The sequence below is a fragment of the Rhinatrema bivittatum genome, chromosome 6, assembly GCF_901001135.1.
Source record: "Rhinatrema bivittatum chromosome 6, aRhiBiv1.1, whole genome shotgun sequence".
In the NCBI taxonomy this organism is placed as follows: Eukaryota; Metazoa; Chordata; class Amphibia; order Gymnophiona; family Rhinatrematidae; genus Rhinatrema; species Rhinatrema bivittatum.
Window position 1 is genome coordinate 328770859 of NC_042620.1, and position 23996 is coordinate 328794854.

The 23996-nt window shown below is 48.8% G+C and overlaps 1 protein-coding gene across 4 annotated transcripts in view; it reads left to right on the top strand.

Moving 5' to 3' along the window:
• The window catches only part of ABCB7 (ATP binding cassette subfamily B member 7), a 169065-nt gene that overhangs the window by 9672 nt on the left and 135397 nt on the right, over window positions 1–23996 (top strand). The window lies entirely within an intron of this gene.

Genomic DNA, 23996 nt, shown 5'->3' on the forward strand with positions numbered 1-23996 from the left:
TAATTGGTTAGCAGGCCTCATCTCCTTCTGTTATATACCCATGTGGGCTTGCATCTTGAGGACCATGTCAAGGCTCACTCTGTTCAAGCCATGGCAGTGTCAGTGGCCCTCTTGCGAGCGGTCCTGATGGAGGAGATCTGCAGAGCTATGACATGACGTTCTCTCCACACATTCACGTTGCATTACTGTCTGGATAGGGATGGCCGACGCAACAGTAGTTTTGGCTAATCTGTCCTTCCGAACTTGTTTGAGGTGTAGAACCCAACTCTGTTCTGTTCTAGGGCCTGTTATTTCTGTTTAGGTTGCCCCTTCTGTTACCAACAAAACACTGTGTTGTTGTGCCTGTTGACACTTGTTTTGTTGCAGGGCCATCTGTAGCTGTGGGTTCACCCATGTGTGAGGATTGCCATCCTGCTTGTTCTCTGAGAGAGTTGCTTACCTGTAACAGGTGTTCTCCAAGGACGACAGAATGGCAGTCCTCACGAACCCCCCCCCCCCCCCCCCCCAAGGGTTGGCTTTCCACTTTGTGGATTTTGTGTTTATTTTTATTTTTTGTTCCTCAATTCTGTGTTTATAAGACTGAAAGGACCCTGTGTGGATGTGTGGTATAATGCATGCTCAGTTCTAGAAACCTTTTTCACAAGTTTTCTGTGGCAGGCTCCATCGATTAATGTCGCCCATATGTGAGTACTACACCATTCATACAACCCTGTATTTTTATAACATTCCTTTATATGAAGATACCGATTTTTTTTCTTTTATTTTCTTCTGTGTTTAATTCTATTTCCCTCACCCATTCATGTGTTACCATTTAAAAAATTATTAAAGATGGAGGTGAATGTCTCATTTTGTGACTTTACTAACTCCAAATCCATTGAAGTTAGTGTTAGTCTGCTTTATATGTTATAATCATCGACATTCCACCTACCATCCTCTTTATTTTATTCAAAAAAATCTAAAATCTCCTATAATTTCAAACTTTATCTCAGTCCAGCAAAAAATGATACAGAAGAATTAAACACAAAAGAAAAAAATCGGGATCTTCATATAAAGGAATGTTGTTATGAAAATACGGGGTTGTATGAATGGTGTATTAACATTAAGTGTTACAACCCGCTTGAGTGGAGATTTAAATAAGTGTTTGCCCATATGTGAGTGACATCCTGCTGTCCTTGGAGAACACCTGCTCCAGGTAAGCAACTCTGCTTCATTGCACAAAATTTATCGTGAAAGCATTGTCATTAGAGAATGTTGAAACACTTCAATTTCATTAAAATACTGCTTATTACTTATGCTTGGTTGCATATATCTTGTTCTCAAAATTGGTCTTTGAGAACCCCCAACAGATCTGTTTGTAAGAGTACCAGGCATATGCAAATTAATTTGGTTTGCAGATCAACTGTATGCAAATATATCTCATGAATATTCGCTATAGATAGTGTGAAAACCAAATCGGTTGAGACTTTTAAGAGACTGGATTTAAGAGCCACTGGCATTTATAGTTACGTTCTTTGGTCTTAAAACTGCTGCATTCATTTTATCCATTTTCTGCACATTTATTTATCTAGACAGCCTCGTCTTGGCAAAGTTCCAACAGGCTTTCGCCTTCCAAATCTATACGGGGATAGTATTTCAACTTGGGTAACTGTTGAATCAGCCAGGTTGAATGCTGTTTTTATTCCAAATTTATTTGAATACATTTTTAGTTAGTCATCAGAAAATCACTGCTAGTACAATAAAAGTAGCAATTATGCAGTGCTTATAGGCATTTCTGGATTGGAAAATATGACAACCAGTTTTGGATTTGTATACAGTTGACTGCAGTGCAGAGAATTCTTGGAGCAGGAAGTGATTTTTTTGACTCTTTCTGTTCTTTCATCTAATGATAGTGCCTCAGTTTTTGAAGCCATCATGCAAAAGGATTTGATTTAGTCTGTTTCAGATATAATAATCAGGCATGATCACTTATGAGCATGCTGGGGCTTTTGTTCTCTGCAGCCAGGCATAGTTTAGAAAACTGACTGACCAGCCCATGTTTTTAGGAGCTATGGAAATGTCTTTCTTCATTTGTTTGCTTTTTTTTTTCTTTAAATTGCTTTCCTTTCTTCCCTTCTCCTCTTCTGTGACCCTGTGGGGTCTTCCCCCACCTATTCAGGGTCTAGGCCCATCAATGGAAGCTGCTTCTCTACCATCCAGGCCAGCGTCATGGCACCGGGATTTAAATGTATTCTAAGCAGCACAGTCCCTGAGTGTGGTAACATTAACATTTCCGTAACGGAGGGACTTGGGAGCATCCAGGCCAGCGTCATGGCACCGGGATTTAAATGTATTCTAAGCAGCACAGTCCCTGAGTGTGGTAACATTAACATTTCCGTAACGGAGGGACTTGGGAGCATCCAGGCCAGCGTCATGGCACCAGGATTTAAATGTATTCTAAGCAGCACAGTCCCTGAGTGTGGTAACATTAACATTTCTGTAATGGAGGGACTTGGGAGCATCCAGGCCAGCGTCATGGCACCGGGATTTAAATGTATTCTAAGCAGCCCGGTCCCTGAGTGTGGTAACATTAACATTTCCGTAATGGAGGGACTTGGGAGCATCCAGGCCAGCGTCATGGCACCGGGATTTAAATGTATTCTAAGCAGCACAGTCCCTGAGTGTGGTAACATTAACATTTCTGTAATGGAGGGACTTGGGAGCATCCAGGCCAGCGTCATGGCACTGGGATTTAAATGTATTCTAAGCAGCCCGGTCCCTGAGTGTGGTAACATTAACATTTCTGTAATGGAGGGACTTGGGAGCATCCCCCGCCAGCGTCATGGCACCGGGATTTAAATGTATTCTAAGCAGCCCGGTCCCTGAGTGTGGTAACATAACATTTCTGTAATGGATGGACTTGGGAGCATCCAGGCCAGCGTCATGGCACCGGGATTTAAATGTATTCTAAGCAGCACAGTCCCTGAGTGTGGTAACATTAACATTTCTGTAATGGAGGGACTTGGGAGCATCCCCCGCCAGCGTCATGGCACCGGGATTTAAATGTATTCTAAGCAGCCCGGTCCCTGAGTGTGGTAACATTAACATTTCTGTAATGGAGGGACTTGGGAGCATCCCCCGCCAGCGTCATGGCACCGGGATTTAAATGTATTCTAAGCAGCCCGGTCCCTGAGTGTGGTAACATTAACATTTCCGTAATGGAGGGACTTGGGAGCATCCCCCGCCAGCGTCATGGCACCGGGATTTAAATGTATTCTAAGCAGCACAGTCCCTGAGTGTGGTAACATTAACATTTCCGTAACGGAGGGACTTGGGAGCATCCCCCGCCAGCGTCATGGCACCGGGATTTAAATGTATTCTAAGCAGCCCGGTCCCTGAGTGTGGTAACATTAACATTTCTGTAATGGAGGGACTTGGGAGCATCCCCCGCCAGCGTCATGGCACCGGGATTTAAATGTATTCTAAGCAGCCCGGTCCCTGAGTGTGGTAACATTAACATTTCTGTAATGGAGGGACTTGGGAGCATCCAGGCCAGCGTCATGGCACCAGGATTTAAATGTATTCTAAGCAGCACAGTCCCTGAGTGTGGGAACATTAACATTTCCGTAACGGAGGGACTTGGGAGCATCCAGGCCAGCGTCATGGCACTGGGATTTAAATGTATTCTAAGCAGCACAGTCCCTGAGTGTGGTAACATTAACATTTCTGTAATGGAGGGACTTGGGAGCATCCAGGCCAGCGTCATGGCACCGGGATTTAAATGTATTCTAAGCAGCCCGGTCCCTGAGTGTGGTAACATTAACATTTCCGTAATGGAGGGACTTGGGAGCATCCAGGCCAGCGTCATGGCACCGGGATTTAAATGTATTCTAAGCAGCACAGTCCCTGAGTGTGGTAACATTAACATTTCTGTAATGGAGGGACTTGGGAGCATCCCCCGCCAGCGTCATGGCACCGGGATTTAAATGTATTCTAAGCAGCACAGTCCCTGAGTGTGGTAACATTAACATTTCTGTAATGGAGGGACTTGGGAGCATCCCCCGCCAGCGTCATGGCACTGGGATTTAAATGTATTCTAAGCAGCACAGTCCCTGAGTGTGGTAACATTAACATTTCTGTAATGGAGGGACTTGGGAGCATCCAGGCCAGCGTCATGGCACCGGGATTTAAATGTATTCTAAGCAGCCCGGTCCCTGAGTGTGGTAACATTAACATTTCCGTAATGGAGGGACTTGGGAGCATCCCCCGCCAGCGTCATGGCACCGGGATTTAAATGTATTCTAAGCAGCCCGGTCCCTGAGTGTGGTAACATTAACATTTCTGTAATGGAGGGACTTGGGAGCATCCAGGCCAGCGTCATGGCACCAGGATTTAAATGTATTCTAAGCAGCACAGTCCCTGAGTGTGGTAACATTAACATTTCTGTAATGGAGGGACTTGGGAGCATCCCCCGCCAGCGTCATGGCACCGGGATTTAAATGTATTCTAAGCAGCCCGGTCCCTGAGTGTGGTAACATTAACATTTCCGTAATGGAGGGACTTGGGAGCATCCAGGCCAGCGTCATGGCACCGGGATTTAAATGTATTCTAAGCAGCACAGTCCCTGAGTGTGGTAACATTAACATTTCTGTAATGGAGGGACTTGGGAGCATCCAGGCCAGCGTCATGGCACCGGGATTTAAATGTATTCTAAGCAGCCCGGTCCCTGAGTGTGGTAACATTAACATTTCTGTAATGGAGGGACTTGGGAGCATCCAGGCCAGCGTCATGGCACCAGGATTTAAATGTATTCTAAGCAGCACAGTCCCTGAGTGTGGTAACATTAACATTTCTGTAATGGAGGGACTTGGGAGCATCCAGGCCAGCGTCATGGCACCAGGATTTAAATGTATTCTAAGCAGCCCGGTCCCTGAGTGTGGTAACATTAACATTTCCGTAATGGAGGGACTTGGGAGCATCCAGGCCAGCGTCATGGCACCGGGATTTAAATGTATTCTAAGCAGCACAGTCCCTGAGTGTGGTAACATAACATTTCTGTAATGGAGGGACTTGGGAGCATCCAGGCCAGCGTCATGGCACCGGGATTTAAATGTATTCTAAGCAGCCCGGTCCCTGAGTGTGGTAACATTAACATTTCCGTAATGGAGGGACTTGGGAGCATCCCCCGCCAGCGTCATGGCACCAGGATTTAAATGTATTCTAAGCAGCCCGGTCCCTGAGTGTGGTAACATTAACATTTCTGTAATGGAGGGACTTGGGAGCATCCAGGCCAGCGTCATGGCACCGGGATTTAAATGTATTCTAAGCAGCCCGGTCCCTGAGTGTGGTAACATTAACATTTCTGTAATGGAGGGACTTGGGAGCATCCCCCGCCAGCGTCATGGCACCGGGATTTAAATGTATTCTAAGCAGCACAGTCCCTGAGTGTGGTAACATTAACATTTCCGTAACGGAGGGACTTGGGAGCATCCAGGCCAGCGTCATGGCACCGGGATTTAAATGTATTCTAAGCAGCACAGTCCCTGAGTGTGGTAACATTAACATTTCTGTAATGGAGGGACTTGGGAGCATCCCCCGCCAGCGTCATGGCACCGGGATTTAAATGTATTCTAAGCAGCCCGGTCCCTGAGTGTGGTAACATTAACATTTCTGTAATGGAGGGACTTGGGAGCATCCAGGCCAGCGTCATGGCACCGGGATTTAAATGTATTCTAAGCAGCCCGGTCCCTGAGTGTGGTAACATAACATTTCCGTAACGGAGGGACTTGGGAGCATCCCCCGCCAGCGTCATGGCACCGGGATTTAAATGTATTCTAAGCAGCACAGTCCCTGAGTGTGGTAACATTAACATTTCTGTAATGGAGGGACTTGGGAGCATCCAGGCCAGCGTCATGGCACCGGGATTTAAATGTATTCTAAGCAGCACAGTCCCTGAGTGTGGTAACATTAACATTTCCGTAATGGAGGGACTTGGGAGCATCCCCCGCCAGCGTCATGGCACCGGGATTTAAATGTATTCTAAGCAGCACAGTCCCTGAGTGTGGTAACATTAACATTTCTGTAATGGAGGGACTTGGGAGCATCCCCCGCCAGCGTCATGGCACCGGGATTTAAATGTATTCTAAGCAGCACAGTCCCTGAGTGTGGTAACATAACATTTCCGTAATGGAGGGACTTGGGAGCATCCCCCGCCAGCGTCATGGCACCGGGATTTAAATGTATTCTAAGCAGCCCGGTCCCTGAGTGTGGTAACATTAACATTTCCGTAATGGAGGGACTTGGGAGCATCCAGGCCAGCGTCATGGCACCGGGATTTAAATGTATTCTAAGCAGCCCGGTCCCTGAGTGTGGTAACATTAACATTTCTGTAATGGAGGGACTTGGGAGCATCCAGGCCAGCGTCATGGCACCGGGATTTAAATGTATTCTAAGCAGCCCGGTCCCTGAGTGTGGTAACATTAACATTTCTGTAATGGAGGGACTTGGGAGCATCCAGGCCAGCGTCATGGCACCGGGATTTAAATGTATTCTAAGCAGCCCGGTCCCTGAGTGTGGTAACATTAACATTTCCGTAATGGAGGGACTTGGGAGCATCCCCCGCCAGCGTCATGGCACCAGGATTTAAATGTATTCTAAGCAGCCCGGTCCCTGAGTGTGGTAACATTAACATTTCTGTAATGGAGGGACTTGGGAGCATCCAGGCCAGCGTCATGGCACCGGGATTTAAATGTATTCTAAGCAGCCCGGTCCCTGAGTGTGGTAACATTAACATTTCCGTAATGGAGGGACTTGGGAGCATCCCCCGCCAGCGTCATGGCACCGGGATTTAAATGTATTCTAAGCAGCCCGGTCCCTGAGTGTGGTAACATTAACATTTCTGTAATGGAGGGACTTGGGAGCATCCAGGCCAGCGTCATGGCACCGGGATTTAAATGTATTCTAAGCAGCCCGGTCCCTGAGTGTGGTAACATTAACATTTCTGTAATGGAGGGACTTGGGAGCATCCAGGCCAGCGTCATGGCCCCGGGATTTAAATGTATTCTAAGCAGCCCGGTCCCTGAGTGTGGTAACATTACCATTTCTGTAATGGAGGGACTTGGGAGCATCCAGGCCAGCGTCATGGCACCGGGATTTAAATGTATTCTAAGCAGCCCGGTCCCTGAGTGTGGTAACATTAACATTTCCGTAACGGAGGGACTTGGGAGCATCCAGGCCAGCGTCATGGCACCGGGATTTAAATGTATTCTAAGCAGCACAGTCCCTGAGTGTGGGAACATTAACATTTCTGTAATGGAGGGACTTGGGAGCATCCAGGCCAGCGTCATGGCACCGGGATTTAAATGTATTCTAAGCAGCACAGTCCCTGAGTGTGGGAACATTAACATTTCTGTAATGGAGGGACTTGGGAGCATCCAGGCCAGCGTCATGGCACCGGGATTTAAATGTATTCTAAGCAGCCCGGTCCCTGAGTGTGGTAACATTAACATTTCCGTAATGGAGGGACTTGGGAGCATCCCCCGCCAGCGTCATGGCACCGGGATTTAAATGTATTCTAAGCAGCCCGGTCCCTGAGTGTGGTAACATTAACATTTCTGTAATGGAGGGACTTGGGAGCATCCAGGCCAGCGTCATGGCACCGGGATTTAAATGTATTCTAAGCAGCACAGTCCCTGAGTGTGGGAACATTAACATTTCTGTAATGGAGGGACTTGGGAGCATCCAGGCCAGCGTCATGGCACCGGGATTTAAATGTATTCTAAGCAGCCCGGTCCCTGAGTGTGGTAACATTAACATTTCCGTAATGGAGGGACTTGGGAGCATCCAGGCCAGCGTCATGGCACCGGGATTTAAATGTATTCTAAGCAGCACAGTCCCTGAGTGTGGGAACATTAACATTTCTGTAATGGAGGGACTTGGGAGCATCCAGGCCAGCGTCATGGCACCGGGATTTAAATGTATTCTAAGCAGCCCGGTCCCTGAGTGTGGTAACATAACATTTCCGTAATGGAGGGACTTGGGAGCATCCCCCGCCAGCGTCATGGCACCGGGATTTAAATGTATTCTAAGCAGCACAGTCCCTGAGTGTGGTAACATTAACATTTCTGTAATGGAGGGACTTGGGAGCATCCAGGCCAGCGTCATGGCACCGGGATTTAAATGTATTCTAAGCAGCCCGGTCCCTGAGTGTGGTAACATTAACATTTCTGTAATGGAGGGACTTGGGAGCATCCAGGCCAGCGTCATGGCACCGGGATTTAAATGTATTCTAAGCAGCCCGGTCCCTGAGTGTGGTAACATTAACATTTCTGTAATGGAGGGACTTGGGAGCATCCAGGCCAGCGTCATGGCACTGGGATTTAAATGTATTCTAAGCAGCACAGTCCCTGAGTGTGGGAACATTAACATTTCCGTAATGGAGGGACTTGGGAGCATCCAGGCCAGCGTCATGGCACCGGGATTTAAATGTATTCTAAGCAGCCCGGTCCCTGAGTGTGGTAACATTAACATTTCTGTAATGGAGGGACTTGGGAGCATCCAGGCCAGCGTCATGGCACCGGGATTTAAATGTATTCTAAGCAGCCCGGTCCCTGAGTGTGGTAACATTAACATTTCCGTAATGGAGGGACTTGGGAGCATCCAGGCCAGCGTCATGGCACTGGGATTTAAATGTATTCTAAGCAGCACAGTCCCTGAGTGTGGTAACATTAACATTTCCGTAATGGAGGGACTTGGGAGCATCCAGGCCAGCGTCATGGCACCGGGATTTAAATGTATTCTAAGCAGCACAGTCCCTGAGTGTGGTAACATTAACATTTCCGTAATGGAGGGACTTGGGAGCATCCAGGCCAGCGTCATGGCACCGGGATTTAAATGTATTCTAAGCAGCCCGGTCCCTGAGTGTGGTAACATTAACATTTCTGTAATGGAGGGACTTGGGAGCATCCAGGCCAGCGTCATGGCACCGGGATTTAAATGTATTCTAAGCAGCCCGGTCCCTGAGTGTGGTAACATAACATTTCTGTAATGGAGGGACTTGGGAGCATCCAGGCCAGCGTCATGGCACCGGGATTTAAATGTATTCTAAGCAGCACAGTCCCTGAGTGTGGTAACATTAACATTTCTGTAATGGAGGGACTTGGGAGCATCCAGGCCAGCGTCATGGCACCGGGATTTAAATGTATTCTAAGCAGCCCGGTCCCTGAGTGTGGTAACATTAACATTTCTGTAATGGAGGGACTTGGGAGCATCCCCCGCCAGCGTCATGGCACCGGGATTTAAATGTATTCTAAGCAGCACAGTCCCTGAGTGTGGTAACATTAACATTTCCGTAATGGAGGGACTTGGGAGCATCCCCCGCCAGCGTCATGGCACCGGGATTTAAATGTATTCTAAGCAGCCCGGTCCCTGAGTGTGGTAACATTAACATTTCTGTAATGGAGGGACTTGGGAGCATCCAGGCCAGCGTCATGGCACCAGGATTTAAATGTATTCTAAGCAGCCCGGTCCCTGAGTGTGGTAACATAACATTTCCGTAATGGAGGGACTTGGGAGCATCCCCCGCCAGCGTCATGGCACCGGGATTTAAATGTATTCTAAGCAGCCCGGTCCCTGAGTGTGGTAGCATTAACATTTCCGTAATGGAGGGACTTGGGAGCATCCCCCGCCAGCGTCATGGCACCGGGATTTAAATGTATTCTAAGCAGCACAGTCCCTGAGTGTGGTAACATTAACATTTCCGTAACGGAGGGACTTGGGAGCATCCAGGCCAGCGTCATGGCACCGGGATTTAAATGTATTCTAAGCAGCACAGTCCCTGAGTGTGGTAACATAACATTTCCGTAACGGAGGGACTTGGGAGCATCCAGGCCAGCGTCATGGCACCGGGATTTAAATGTATTCTAAGCAGCACAGTCCCTGAGTGTGGTAACATTAACATTTCCGTAACGGAGGGACTTGGGAGCATCCAGGCCAGCGTCATGGCACCGGGATTTAAATGTATTCTAAGCAGCACAGTCCCTGAGTGTGGTAACATTAACATTTCCGTAACGGAGGGACTTGGGAGCATCCAGGCCAGCGTCATGGCACCGGGATTTAAATGTATTCTAAGCAGCACAGTCCCTGAGTGTGGTAACATTAACATTTCCGTAACGGAGGGACTTGGGAGCATCCAGGCCAGCGTCATGGCACCGGGATTTAAATGTATTCTAAGCAGCACAGTCCCTGAGTGTGGTAACATTAACATTTCCGTAACGGAGGGACTTGGGAGCATCCAGGCCAGCGTCATGGCACCGGGATTTAAATGTATTCTAAGCAGCACAGTCCCTGAGTGTGGTAACATAACATTTCCGTAACGGAGGGACTTGGGAGCATCCAGGCCAGCGTCATGGCACCGGGATTTAAATGTATTCTAAGCAGCACAGTCCCTGAGTGTGGTAACATAACATTTCCGTAACGGAGGGACTTGGGAGCATCCAGGCCAGCGTCATGGCACTGGGATTTAAATGTATTCTAAGCAGCACAGTCCCTGAGTGTGGTAACATTAACATTTCCGTAACGGAGGGACTTGGGAGCATCCAGGCCAGCGTCATGGCACCGGGATTTAAATGTATTCTAAGCAGCCCGGTCCCTGAGTGTGGTAACATTAACATTTCCGTAATGGAGGGACTTGGGAGCATCCAGGCCAGCGTCATGGCACCAGGATTTAAATGTATTCTAAGCAGCACAGTCCCTGAGTGTGGTAACATTAACATTTCCGTAATGGAGGGACTTGGGAGCATCCAGGCCAGCGTCATGGCACTGGGATTTAAATGTATTCTAAGCAGCACAGTCCCTGAGTGTGGTAACATTAACATTTCCGTAACGGAGGGACTTGGGAGCATCCAGGCCAGCGTCATGGCACCGGGATTTAAATGTATTCTAAGCAGCACAGTCCCTGAGTGTGGTAACATAACATTTCCGTAATGGAGGGACTTGGGAGCATCCCCCGCCAGCGTCATGGCACCGGGATTTAAATGTATTCTAAGCAGCACAGTCCCTGAGTGTGGTAACATTAACATTTCTGTAATGGAGGGACTTGGGAGCATCCAGGCCAGCGTCATGGCACCGGGATTTAAATGTATTCTAAGCAGCACAGTCCCTGAGTGTGGTAACATTAACATTTCTGTAATGGAGGGACTTGGGAGCATCCAGGCCAGCGTCATGGCACCGGGATTTAAATGTATCCTAAGCAGCACGGTCCCTGAGTGTGGTAACATTAACATTTCTGTAATGGAGGGACTTGGGAGCATCCCCCGCCAGCGTCATGGCACCGGGATTTAAATGTATTCTAAGCAGCACAGTCCCTGAGTGTGGTAACATTAACATTTCCGTAATGGAGGGACTTGGGAGCATCCAGGCCAGCGTCATGGCACCGGGATTTAAATGTATTCTAAGCAGCACAGTCCCTGAGTGTGGTAACATTAACATTTCCGTAATGGAGGGACTTGGGAGCATCCAGGCCAGCGTCATGGCACCGGGATTTAAATGTATCCTAAGCAGCACGGTCCCTGAGTGTGGTAACATTAACATTTCTGTAATGGAGGGACTTGGGAGCATCCCCCGCCAGCGTCATGGCACCGGGATTTAAATGTATTCTAAGCAGCACAGTCCCTGAGTGTGGTAACATTAACATTTCTGTAACGGAGGGACTTGGGAGCATCCAGGCCAGCGTCATGGCACCGGGATTTAAATGTATTCTAAGCAGCACAGTCCCTGAGTGTGGTAACATTAACATTTCTGTAATGGAGGGACTTGGGAGCATCCCCCGCCAGCGTCATGGCACCGGGATTTAAATGTATTCTAAGCAGCCCGGTCCCTGAGTGTGGTAACATTAACATTTCTGTAATGGAGGGACTTGGGAGCATCCAGGCCAGCGTCATGGCACCGGGATTTAAATGTATTCTAAGCAGCACAGTCCCTGAGTGTGGGAACATTAACATTTCTGTAATGGAGGGACTTGGGAGCATCCCCCGCCAGCGTCATGGCACCGGGATTTAAATGTATTCTAAGCAGCACAGTCCCTGAGTGTGGTAACATTAACATTTCCGTAATGGAGGGACTTGGGAGCATCCAGGCCAGCGTCATGGCACCGGGATTTAAATGTATTCTAAGCAGCACAGTCCCTGAGTGTGGTAACATTAACATTTCTGTAATGGAGGGACTTGGGAGCATCCCCCGCCAGCGTCATGGCACCAGGATTTAAATGTATTCTAAGCAGCACAGTCCCTGAGTGTGGTAACATTAACATTTCCGTAATGGAGGGACTTGGGAGCATCCCCCGCCAGCGTCATGGCACCGGGATTTAAATGTATTCTAAGCAGCCCGGTCCCTGAGTGTGGTAACATAACATTTCCGTAATGGAGGGACTTGGGAGCATCCAGGCCAGCGTCATGGCACCGGGATTTAAATGTATTCTAAGCAGCACAGTCCCTGAGTGTGGTAACATTAACATTTCTGTAATGGAGGGACTTGGGAGCATCCAGGCCAGCGTCATGGCACCGGGATTTAAATGTATTCTAAGCAGCCCGGTCCCTGAGTGTGGTAACATTAACATTTCTGTAATGGAGGGACTTGGGAGCATCCCCCGCCAGCGTCATGGCACCGGGATTTAAATGTATTCTAAGCAGCACAGTCCCTGAGTGTGGTAACATTAACATTTCTGTAATGGAGGGACTTGGGAGCATCCCCCGCCAGCGTCATGGCACCGGGATTTAAATGTATTCTAAGCAGCCCGGTCCCTGAGTGTGGTAACATTAACATTTCTGTAATGGAGGGACTTGGGAGCATCCAGGCCAGCGTCATGGCACCGGGATTTAAATGTATTCTAAGCAGCACAGTCCCTGAGTGTGGTAACATTAACATTTCTGTAATGGAGGGACTTGGGAGCATCCCCCGCCAGCGTCATGGCACTGGGATTTAAATGTATTCTAAGCAGCCCGGTCCCTGAGTGTGGTAACATTAACATTTCTGTAATGGAGGGACTTGGGAGCATCCAGGCCAGCGTCATGGCACCAGGATTTAAATGTATTCTAAGCAGCACGGTCCCTGAGTGTGGTAACATAACATTTCCGTAATGGAGGGACTTGGGAGCATCCCCCGCCAGCGTCATGGCACCGGGATTTAAATGTATTCTAAGCAGCCCGGTCCCTGAGTGTGGTAACATTAACATTTCTGTAATGGAGGGACTTGGGAGCATCCCCCGCCAGCGTCATGGCACCGGGATTTAAATGTATTCTAAGCAGCACAGTCCCTGAGTGTGGTAACATTAACATTTCTGTAATGGAGGGACTTGGGAGCATCCCCCGCCAGCGTCATGGCACCGGGATTTAAATGTATTCTAAGCAGCCCGGTCCCTGAGTGTGGTAACATTAACATTTCTGTAATGGAGGGACTTGGGAGCATCCAGGCCAGCGTCATGGCACCGGGATTTAAATGTATTCTAAGCAGCCCGGTCCCTGAGTGTGGTAACATAACATTTCCGTAATGGAGGGACTTGGGAGCATCCCCCGCCAGCGTCATGGCACCGGGATTTAAATGTATTCTAAGCAGCACAGTCCCTGAGTGTGGTAACATTAACATTTCTGTAATGGAGGGACTTGGGAGCATCCAGGCCAGCGTCATGGCACCGGGATTTAAATGTATTCTAAGCAGCCCGGTCCCTGAGTGTGGTAACATAACATTTCCGTAATGGAGGGACTTGGGAGCATCCAGGCCAGCGTCATGGCACCAGGATTTAAATGTATTCTAAGCAGCCCGGTCCCTGAGTGTGGTAACATTAACATTTCTGTAATGGAGGGACTTGGGAGCATCCCCCGCCAGCGTCATGGCACCAGGATTTAAATGTATTCTAAGCAGCACAGTCCCTGAGTGTGGTAACATTAACATTTCTGTAATGGAGGGACTTGGGAGCATCCAGGCCAGCGTCATGGCACCAGGATTTAAATGTATTCTAAGCAGCACAGTCCCTGAGTGTGGTAACATTAACATTTCTGTAATGGAGGGACTTGGGAGCATCCAGGCCAGCGTCATGGCACCAGGATTTAAATGTATTCTAAGCAGCACAGTCCCTGAGTGTGGTAACATTAACATTTCTGTAATGGAGGGACTTGGGAGCATCCCCCGCCAGCGTCATGGCACCGGGATTTAAATGTATTCTAAGCAGCCCGGTCCCTGAGTGTGGTAACATTAACATTTCTGTAATGGAGGGACTTGGGAGCATCCAGGCCAGCGTCATGGCACCGGGATTTAAATGTATTCTAAGCAGCACAGTCCCTGAGTGTGGTAACATTAGCATTTCTGTAATGGAGGGACTTGGGAGCATCCAGGCCAGCGTCATGGCACCGGGATTTAAATGTATTCTAAGCAGCACAGTCCCTGAGTGTGGTAACATTAACATTTCTGTAATGGAGGGACTTGGGAGCATCCCCCGCCAGCGTCATGGCACCGGGATTTAAATGTATTCTAAGCAGCCCGGTCCCTGAGTGTGGTAACATAACATTTCCGTAACGGAGGGACTTGGGAGCATCCAGGCCAGCGTCATGGCACCGGGATTTAAATGTATTCTAAGCAGCACAGTCCCTGAGTGTGGTAACATTAACATTTCTGTAACGGAGGGACTTGGGAGCATCCCCCGCCAGCGTCATGGCACCGGGATTTAAATGTATTCTAAGCAGCCCGGTCCCTGAGTGTGGTAACATTAACATTTCTGTAATGGAGGGACTTGGGAGCATCCAGGCCAGCGTCATGGCACCGGGATTTAAATGTATTCTAAGCAGCACAGTCCCTGAGTGTGGTAACATTAACATTTCTGTAATGGAGGGACTTGGGAGCATCCCCCGCCAGCGTCATGGCACCGGGATTTAAATGTATTCTAAGCAGCCCGGTCCCTGAGTGTGGTAACATTAACATTTCTGTAATGGAGGGACTTGGGAGCATCCCCCGCCAGCGTCATGGCACCGGGATTTAAATGTATTCTAAGCAGCACAGTCCCTGAGTGTGGTAACATTAACATTTCTGTAATGGAGGGACTTGGGAGCATCCCCCGCCAGCGTCATGGCACCGGGATTTAAATGTATTCTAAGCAGCCCGGTCCCTGAGTGTGGTAACATTAACATTTCCGTAATGGAGGGACTTGGGAGCATCCAGGCCAGCGTCATGGCACTGGGATTTAAATGTATTCTAAGCAGCACAGTCCCTGAGTGTGGTAACATTAACATTTCCGTAATGGAGGGACTTGGGAGCATCCAGGCCAGCGTCATGGCACCGGGATTTAAATGTATTCTAAGCAGCACAGTCCCTGAGTGTGGTAACATTAACATTTCTGTAATGGAGGGACTTGGGAGCATCCCCCGCCAGCGTCATGGCACCGGGATTTAAATGTATTCTAAGCAGCCCGGTCCCTGAGTGTGGTAACATTAACATTTCTGTAATGGAGGGACTTGGGAGCATCCCCCGCCAGCGTCATGGCACCGGGATTTAAATGTATTCTAAGCAGCACAGTCCCTGAGTGTGGTAACATTAACATTTCCGTAATGGAGGGACTTGGGAGCATCCAGGCCAGCGTCATGGCACTGGGATTTAAATGTATTCTAAGCAGCACAGTCCCTGAGTGTGGTAACATTAACATTTCCGTAATGGAGGGACTTGGGAGCATCCAGGCCAGCGTCATGGCACCGGGATTTAAATGTATTCTAAGCAGCACAGTCCCTGAGTGTGGGAACATTAACATTTCCGTAATGGAGGGACTTGGGAGCATCCAGGCCAGCGTCATGGCACCGGGATTTAAATGTATTCTAAGCAGCACAGTCCCTGAGTGTGGTAACATTAACATTTCTGTAATGGAGGGACTTGGGAGCATCCCCCGCCAGCGTCATGGCACCAGGATTTAAATGTATTCTAAGCAGCCCGGTCCCTGAGTGTGGTAACATTAACATTTCTGTAATGGAGGGACTTGGGAGCATCCAGGCCAGCGTCATGGCACCGGGATTTAAATGTATTCTAAGCAGCCCGGTCCCTGAGTGTGGTAACATTAGCATTTCCGTAATGGAGGGACTTGGGAGCATCCAGGCCAGCGTCATGGCACCGGGATTTAAATGTATTCTAAGCAGCACAGTCCCTGAGTGTGGTAACATTAACATTTCTGTAATGGAGGGACTTGGGAGCATCCCCCGCCAGCGTCATGGCACTGGGATTTAAATGTATTCTAAGCAGCACAGTCCCTGAGTGTGGTAACATTAACATTTCTGTAATGGAGGGACTTGGCAGCATCCAGGCCAGCGTCATGGCACCGGGATTTAAATGTATTCTAAGCAGCACAGTCCCTGAGTGTGGTAACATTAACATTTCCGAAATGGAGGGACTTGGGAGCATCCCCCGCCAGCGTCATGGCACCAGGATTTAAATGTATTCTAAGCAGCCCGGTCCCTGAGTGTGGTAGCATTAACATTTCTGTAATGGAGGGACTTGGGAGCATCCAGGCCAGCGTCATGGCACCGGGATTTAAATGTATTCTAAGCAGCCCGGTCCCTGAGTGTGGTAACATTAACATTTCCGAAATGGAGGGACTTGGGAGCATCCCCCGCCAGCGTCATGGCACCAGGATTTAAATGTATTCTAAGCAGCACAGTCCCTGAGTGTGGTAACATAACATTTCCGTAATGGAGGGACTTGGGAGCATCCAGGCCAGCGTCATGGCACCAGGATTTAAATGTATTCTAAGCAGCACAGTCCCTGAGTGTGGTAACATTAACATTTCCGTAATGGAGGGACTTGGGAGCATCCAGGCCAGCGTCATGGCACCGGGATTTAAATGTATTCTAAGCAGCCCGGTCCCTGAGTGTGGTAACATAACATTTCCGTAATGGAGGGACTTGGGAGCATCCCCCGCCAGCGTCATGGCACCGGGATTTAAATGTATTCTAAGCAGCACAGTCCCTGAGTGTGGTAACATTAACATTTCCGTAATGGAGGGACTTGGGAGCATCCCCCGCCAGCGTCATGGCACCGGGATTTAAATGTATTCTAAGCAGCACAGTCCCTGAGTGTGGTAACATTAACATTTCTGTAATGGAGGGACTTGGGAGCATCCCCCGCCAGCGTCATGGCACCGGGATTTAAATGTATTCTAAGCAGCACAGTCCCTGAGTGTGGTAACATTAACATTTCTGTAACGGAGGGACTTGGGAGCATCCACGCCAGCGTCATGGCACCGGGATTTAAATGTATTCTAAGCAGCACAGTCCCTGAGTGTGGTAACATTAACATTTCTGTAATGGAGGGACTTGGGAGCATCCCCCGCCAGCGTCATGGCACCAGGATTTAAATGTATTCTAAGCAGCACAGTCCCTGAGTGTGGTAACATTAACATTTCTGTAATGGAGGGACTTGGGAGCATCCCCCGCCAGCGTCATGGCACCGGGATTTAAATGTATTCTAAGCAGCCCGGTCCCTGAGTGTGGTAGCATTAACATTTCCGAAATGGAGGGACTTGGGAGCATCCCCCGCCAGCGTCATGGCACCGGGATTTAAATGTATTCTAAGCAGCACAGTCCCTGAGTGTGGTAACATAACATTTCCGTAATGGAGGGACTTGGGAGCATCCAGGCCAGCGTCATGGCACCAGGATTTAAATGTATTCTAAGCAGCACAGTCCCTGAGTGTGGTAACATTAACATTTCTGTAATGGAGGGACTTGGGAGCATCCAGGCCAGCGTCATGGCACCAGGATTTAAATGTATTCTAAGCAGCACAGTCCCTGAGTGTGGTAACATTAACATTTCCGTAATGGAGGGACTTGGGAGCATCCAGGCCAGCGTCATGGCACCGGGATTTAAATGTATTCTAAGCAGCACAGTCCCTGAGTGTGGTAACATTAACATTTCTGTAACGGAGGGACTTGGGAGCATCCCCCGCCAGCGTCATGGCACCGGGATTTAAATGTATTCTAAGCAGCCCGGTCCCTGAGTGTGGTAACATTAACATTTCTGTAATGGAGGGACTTGGGAGCATCCAGGCCAGCGTCATGGCACCGGGATTTAAATGTATTCTAAGCAGCACAGTCCCTGAGTGTGGGAACATTAACATTTCTGTAATGGAGGGACTTGGGAGCATCCAGGCCAGCGTCATGGCACCGGGATTTAAATGTATTCTAAGCAGCACAGTCCCTGAGTGTGGTAACATTAACATTTCTGTAACGGAGGGACTTGGGAGCATCCCCCGCCAGCGTCATGGCACCGGGATTTAAATGTATTCTAAGCAGCCCGGTCCCTGAGTGTGGTAACATTAACATTTCTGTAACGGAGGGACTTGGGAGCATCCAGGCCAGCGTCATGGCACCGGGATTTAAATGTATTCTAAGCAGCCCGGTCCCTGAGTGTGGTAACATTAACATTTCTGTAATGGAGGGACTTGGGAGCATCCAGGCCAGCGTCATGGCACCGGGATTTAAATGTATTCTAAGCAGCCCGGTCCCTGAGTGTGGTAACATTAACATTTCCGTAACGGAGGGACTTGGGAGCATCCAGGCCAGCGTCATGGCACCGGGATTTAAATGTATTCTAAGCAGCCCGGTCCCTGAGTGTGGTAACATTAACATTTCCGAAATGGAGGGACTTGGGAGCATCCAGGCCAGCGTCATGGCACCGGGATTTAAATGTATTCTAAGCAGCCCGGTCCCTGAGTGTGGTAACATTAAGATTTCCGTAATGGAGGGACTTGGGAGCATCCCCCGCCAGCGTCATGGCACCGGGATTTAAATGTATTCTAAGCAGCACAGTCCCTGAGTGTGGTAACATTAACATTTCTGTAATGGAGGGACTTGGGAGCATCCAGGCCAGCGTCATGGCACCGGGATTTAAATGTATTCTAAGCAGCCCGGTCCCTGAGTGTGGTAACATTAACATTTCCGTAATGGAGGGACTTGGGAGCATCCAGGCCAGCGTCATGGCACCAGGATTTAAATTTTTCTAAGCAGCCCGGTCCCTGAGTGTGGTAACATTAACATTTCCGTAATGGAGGGACTTGGGAGCATCCAGGCCAGCGTCATGGCACCGGGATTTAAATGTATTCTAAGCAGCACAGTCCCTGAGTGTGGTAACATTAACATTTCTGTAATGGAGGGACTTGGGAGCATCCCCCGCCAGCGTCATGGCACCAGGATTTAAATGTATTCTAAGCAGCACAGTCCCTGAGTGTGGTAACATTAACATTTCTGTAATGGAGGGACTTGGGAGCATCCCCCGCCAGCGTCATGGCACCGGGATTTAAATGTATTCTAAGCAGCCCGGTCCCTGAGTGTGGTAACATAACATTTCCGTAATGGAGGGACTTGGGAGCATCCCCCGCCAGCGTCATGGCACCGGGATTTAAATGTATTCTAAGCAGCCCGGTCCCTGAGTGTGGTAACATTAACATTTCTGTAATGGAGGGACTTGGGAGCATCCAGGCCAGCGTCATGGCACCGGGATTTAAATGTATTCTAAGCAGCACAGTCCCTGAGTGTGGTAACATTAACATTTCTGTAATGGAGGGACTTGGGAGCATCCAGGCCAGCGTCATGGCACCGGGATTTAAATGTATTCTAAGCAGCCCGGTCCCTGAGTGTGGTAACATTAACATTTCTGTAACGGAGGGACTTGGGAGCATCCCCCGCCAGCGTCATGGCACTGGGATTTAAATGTATTCTAAGCAACACAGTCCCTGAGTGTGGTAACATTAACATTTCTGTAATGGAGGGACTTGGGAGCATCCAGGCCAGCGTCATGGCACCGGGATTTAAATGTATTCTAAGCAGCCCGGTCCCTGAGTGTGGTAACATTAACATTTCCGAAATGGAGGGACTTGGGAGCATCCCCCGCCAGCGTCATGGCACCAGGATTTAAATGTATTCTAAGCAGCCCGGTCCCTGAGTGTGGTAACATTAACATTTCCGTAATGGAGGGACTTGGGAGCATCCCCCGCCAGCGTCATGGCACCAGGATTTAAATGTATTCTAAGCAGCCCGGTCCCTGAGTGTGGTAACATTAACATTTCTGTAATGGAGGGACTTGGGAGCATCCAGGCCAGCGTCATGGCACCAGGATTTAAATGTATTCTAAGCAGCACAGTCCCTGAGTGTGGTAACATTAACATTTCCGAAATGGAGGGACTTGGGAGCATCCCCCGCCAGCGTCATGGCACCAGGATTTAAATGTATTCTAAGCAGCACAGTCCCTGAGTGTGGTAACATTAACATTTCCGTAACGGAGGGACTTGGGAGCATCCCCCGCCAGCGTCATGGCACCGGGATTTAAATGTATTCTAAGCAGCACAGTCCCTGAGTGTGGTAACATTAACATTTCCTGTAACGGAGGGACTTGGGAGCATCCCCCGCCAGCGTCATGGCACCGGGATTTAAATGTATTCTAAGCAGCCCAGGTCCCTGAGTGTGGTAACATTAACATTTCGTAATGGAGGGACTTGGGAGCATCCCAGGCCAGCGTCATGGCACCGGGATTTAAATGTATTCTAAGCAGCCCGGTCCCTGAGTGTGGTAACATTAACATTTCGAAATGGAGGGACTTGGGAGCATCCAGGCCAGCGTCATGGCACCAGGATTTAAATGTATTCTAAGCAGCCCGGTCCCTGAGTGTGGTAACATTAACATTTCTGTAATGGAGGGACTTGGGAGCATCCAGGCCAGCGTCATGGCACCAGGGATTTAAATGTATTCTAAGCAGCCCGGTCCCTGAGTGTGGTAACATTAACATTTCTGTAATGGAGGGACTTGGGAGCATCCAGGCCAGCGTCATGGCACCGGGATTTAAATGTATTCTAAGCAGCCCGGTCCCTGAGTGTGGTAACATTAACATTTCCGAAATGGAGGGACTTGGGAGCATCCAGGCCAGCGTCATGGCACTGGGATTTAAATGTATTCTAAGCAGCCCGGTCCCTGAGTGTGGTAACATTAAGATTTCCGTAATGGAGGGACTTGGGAGCATCCAGGCCAGCGTCATGGCACCGGGATTTAAATGTATTCTAAGCAGCACAGTCCCTGAGTGTGGTAACATTAAAATTTCTGTAATGGAGGGACTTGGGAGCATCCCCCGCCAGCGTCATGGCACCGGGATTTAAATGTATTCTAAGCAGCACAGTCCCTGAGTGTGGTAACATTAACATTTCCGTAATGGAGGGACTTGGGAGCATCCAGGCCAGCGTCATGGCACCGGGATTTAAATGTATTCTAAGCAGCCCGGTCCCTGAGTGTGGTAACATTAACATTTCCGTAATGGAGGGACTTGGGAGCATCCAGGCCAGCGTCATGGCACCAGGATTTAAATTTTCTAAGCAGCCCGGTCCCTGAGTGTGGTAACATTAACATTTCCGTAATGGAGGGACTTGGGAGCATCCAGGCCAGCGTCATGGCACCGGGATTTAAATGTATTCTAAGCAGCCCGGTCCCTGAGTGTGGTAACATTAACATTTCCGTAATGGAGGGACTTGGGAGCATCCAGGCCAGCGTCATGGCACCAGGATTTAAATTTTTCTAAGCAGCCCGGTCCCTGAGTGTGGTAACATTAACATTTCCGTAATGGAGGGACTTGGGAGCATCCAGGCCAGCGTCATGGCACTGGGATTTAAATGTATTCTAAGCAGCACAGTCCCTGAGTGTGGTAACATTAACATTTCTGTAATGGAGGGACTTGGGAGCATCCAGGCCAGCGTCATGGCACCGGGATTTAAATGTATTCTAAGCAGCACAGTCCCTGAGTGTGGTAACATTAACATTTCCGTAATGGAGGGACTTGGGAGCATCCAGGCCAGCGTCATGGCACCGGGATTTAAATGTATTCTAAGCAGCACAGTCCCTGAGTGTGGTAACATTAGCATTTCCGTAACGGAGGGACTTGGGAGCATCCAGGCCAGCGTCATGGCACCGGGATTTAAATGTATTCTAAGCAGCCCGGTCCCTGAGTGTGGTAACATTAACATTTCTGTAATGGAGGGACTTGGGAGCATCCCCCGCCAGCGTCATGGCACCGGGATTTAAATGTATTCTAAGCAGCCCGGTCCCTGAGTGTGGTAACATTAACATTTCCGTAATGGAGGGACTTGGGAGCATCCCCCGCCAGCGTCATGGCACCAGGATTTAAATGTATTCTAAGCAGCACAGTCCCTGAGTGTGGTAACATTAACATTTCCGTAATGGAGGGACTTGGGAGCATCCAGGCCAGCGTCATGGCACCGGGATTTAAATGTATTCTAAGCAGCCCGGTCCCTGAGTGTGGTAACATTAACATTTCCGTAACGGAGGGACTTGGGAGCATCCCCCGCCAGCGTCATGGCACCGGGATTTAAATGTATTCTAAGCAGCACAGTCCCTGAGTGTGGTAACATTAACATTTCCGTAATGGAGGGACTTGGGAGCATCCAGGCCAGCGTCATGGCACCGGGATTTAAATGTATTCTAAGCAGCACAGTCCCTGAGTGTGGTAACATTAACATTTCCGTAACGGAGGGACTTGGGAGCATCCCCCGCCAGCGTCATGGCACCGGGATTTAAATGTATTCTAAGCAGCACAGTCCCTGAGTGTGGTAACATTAACATTTCTGTAATGGAGGGACTTGGGAGCATCCCCCGCCAGCGTCATGGCACCGGGATTTAAATGTATTCTAAGCAGCACAGTCCCTGAGTGTGGTAACATAACATTTCTGTAATGGAGGGACTTGGGAGCATCCCCCGCCAGCGTCATGGCACCGGGATTTAAATGTATTCTAAGCAGCACAGTCCCTGAGTGTGGTAACATTAACATTTCTGTAATGGAGGGACTTGGGAGCATCCAGGCCAGCGTCATGGCACCAGGATTTAAATGTATTCTAAGCAGCCCGGTCCCTGAGTGTGGTAACATTAACATTTCTGTAATGGAGGGACTTGGGAGCATCCAGGCCAGCGTCATGGCACCGGGATTTAAATGTATTCTAAGCAGCACAGTCCCTGAGTGTGGTAACATTAACATTTCTGTAATGGAGGGACTTGGGAGCATCCCCCGCCAGCGTCATGGCACCGGGATTTAAATGTATTCTAAGCAGCCCGGTCCCTGAGTGTGGTAACATTAACATTTCTGTAATGGAGGGACTTGGGAGCATCCCCCGCCAGCGTCATGGCACCAGGATTTAAATGTATTCTAAGCAGCACAGTCCCTGAGTGTGGTAACATTAACATTTCTGTAATGGAGGGACTTGGGAGCATCCCCCGCCAGCGTCATGGCACCGGGATTTAAATGTATTCTAAGCAGCCCGGTCCCTGAGTGTGGTAACATTAACATTTCTGTAATGGAGGGACTTGGGAGCATCCCCCGCCAGCGTCATGGCACCGGGATTTAAATGTATTCTAAGCAGCACAGTCCCTGAGTGTGGTAACATAACATTTCTGTAATGGAGGGACTTGGGAGCATCCCCCGCCAGCGTCATGGCACCGGGATTTAAATGTATTCTAAGCAGCACAGTCCCTGAGTGTGGTAACATTAACATTTCTGTAATGGAGGGACTTGGGATCTTGCTGTCGCATCCATTTATTTGAACACGCTACAGGGGATTTTGGTTAAACTTGCCGACGCCCCCGAAGAAGCAGTCCAGATAAAACATGTCGGGCTGATGTTTTATCATCGATGGTGGGTGGTCTGCACCCGTTTAGAAGCAAAGTTGATGTCTGGTAATTGAGTGAATGTAATCTATATTCTGGAAATCGGTTTGAAAATCTGTCGTTTTTCCATTTGGATGGATTCTTTCCAGCTTGATTAAAATATAAAACTTTAACTGAAAAGATTCTGGCAATATTTAATTCAGATGATATTTTTCTACTCTTTGAGAAGGAACTGAACTGAGAAGTGATATACAAACTAGTAAACTGTCAGATTTTCCTATTTTCTAAATTTTGAATGAAGACGACATGCCTTTAAAATAAGCTCTTCTTGCACACAAGATCT